The sequence below is a fragment of the Schistocerca gregaria genome, chromosome X, assembly GCF_023897955.1.
Source record: "Schistocerca gregaria isolate iqSchGreg1 chromosome X, iqSchGreg1.2, whole genome shotgun sequence".
NCBI classification, from domain to species: Eukaryota; Metazoa; Arthropoda; class Insecta; order Orthoptera; family Acrididae; genus Schistocerca; species Schistocerca gregaria.
In genome coordinates, this window is record NC_064931.1 from 744,682,088 (window position 1) to 744,684,342 (window position 2,255).

At 44.2% G+C, this 2,255-nt stretch overlaps 1 pseudogene; it reads left to right on the forward strand.

Moving 5' to 3' along the window:
• The first annotated feature begins 248 nt into the window (after positions 1-248).
• Positions 249-367, forward strand: LOC126299639 (5S ribosomal RNA; annotated as a pseudogene).
• Positions 368-2,255: the final 1,888 nt, after the last annotated feature.

The window sequence follows — 2,255 nt, forward strand, 5'->3', positions numbered from 1 at the left end:
TTTGCTAGTGCAGACATTTGTTGGTGACCGTAAGTAACTTGTGGCACTAAGATAAAACTTTTGCCATTTTTTGCCAGTGAAGCCATTTGTTACATTAGCATTCGATTTTACATTACATTTTTAGGTTTTGTGGAATAGTATTTAAAGTAAAACTCATGTTCAACAACCGTGTAAGCGCATTACTAATTCAGTATTGCATTTTATAAGAAGACGTTTTTTAAATTATTTACAGAGCATATATTATATGTGCCGATGGCCTTACCGCAGTGGCAACACCAGTTCCCGTCAAATCACCGAAGTTAAGCACTGTTGGACTTGGCTAGCACTTGGATGGGTGACCATCCGGGTCTGCCGAGTGCTGTTGGGAAGTGAGGTGCACTCAGCCATTGTGAGGCCAATTGAGGAGCTACCTGATTGAGAAGTAGCGACACCAGTCACGAAAACTGACAATGGCCGGGAGAACAGTGTGCTGACCACATGCCCCTCTGTATCTGCATCCAGTGACACCTCCGGTCTGAGGGTGACAAGGCGGCCAGTCGGCACTGTTCGGCCTTCAAGCCTGCAGGGAAGGTGTTAGTCTGTTTGTTATATACTCGTTCCAGTATTTCATGGCAAATGAAATATAGCTTTGAATGAAATTTACGGATGCAATTGGTGCAGTTCACAAAAGATTTTTTGGAAGTTAGTAATGCAGACCTAGTTTGTCATGCTTTACTCAATTCAGATACTCTGATGTATTTTTCGATAAATATTTGGGATACTTTTTTGATCACAGCCCAGATGCAGCTACATTTTAATTCGCTCTTTCATTTTAATTCTTGGTAGTGATTGCAGGGGTGGAGAAGGTGGTGAGTGATGTTTATATTTTGATAAATAATTCAGCCTGGAATCTCATTGACTGTAGTAGAATTGTCTGCAGTGTTGAGTCCCGCTTCGAAGTGAGCCCCGATGGCCAGCGAAGACGTGTCTGGAGACTCCCCGGACAGCAGTGGGATACCAACCTGACTGTCGCTAGCCATACAACTCGACAATCAGGAGGGATAGTCTGGGGTGCCATTTCTTTTAATAGCAGGACCCCTTTGTTTGTCATCTGCGGCACCCTTACAACACAGCGGTAGGTCGACGATATTCAACGTCCCGTTTTGTAGCCTTTCATGGCCAGCCATCCTAGGCTTACATTTCAGTGAGATAATGCACGTCCGCACACGGTGAGAGTTTCTACTGTTCGTCTTCGTGCTTGCGAAACCTTACCTTGACCAGCAAGGGTACCGGATCTCTCCCCAACAGAGAACGTTTGCGTCTGGAGCACTTTGGGCAGGGCCTTCCAACCATCTCGGGGTTTTGACGATCTAACGCACCAGTTGTGCAGGAATTGGCACGAAATCCCTCAGCAGGACATCCAACAGCTCTGTCAGTCAGTGCCAAGCCGAATAACTGCAGAGGTGATCCAATGCGTTACTGACTTGCTCAGTTTGTGAAGATCTTTCTCTTGGGTAAATGACCCAATTTTCAGAAATTATAATGATTTGTTTATCTGTACATGTACATCACTTCTACCGATTTCCGTCCCATTCGGATGAGCTCTTCGTGGTGTGTCGGTTTTTGTTCCAGAATTTTTTCTGACATGTTAAGGCCGGTGGCTGTGCCCAGTCTTTGAGGGACCTGTGATATTATCTTTCAACACTAGACAGTAAGTTGCTTGCACTGCGCTGACCTACATCGGTACAGAAGGTGTTCAACTGTTGCCCTGGCCAGCACTTTCTCCTCGTATATCACCCACTGGGTAACTTCTGATGACCTGATGATGAGGTGCCGAGAGAGTGGCGCTCTACTAGTCACCAGTCACTACGACTGATGAACTACAGTCATACGGTTGAAGCAGCATGGAATCACGTATCCGTATCTGTCATCTATGCTCAATTTGACCCTTTTCTCAACTGGGTTTTTAGGCATTGTTGCTGCCAGAGATGACAACTCTGCGCACTAAATTTCGCATTATGTGTACTCATAAATCATTCTCTATACTACTATTACACACACAATAAGTAAAATTCCGTTATTCGCTTAGTTGGAAAAATCAGTGTAAAAAGCACTAGAATCTACTGTCACCCTTAGAATAACCGTGTAAGGATTTCTAAAGCTGACCAATACAAAACATAAACAATTACAAACAAAATACCAATAAAATAACGTGGCTACTCCCCTTGCATATGTGCTCTCCTGAGATGTACTGCCACATCAGTGTCAACTGATAA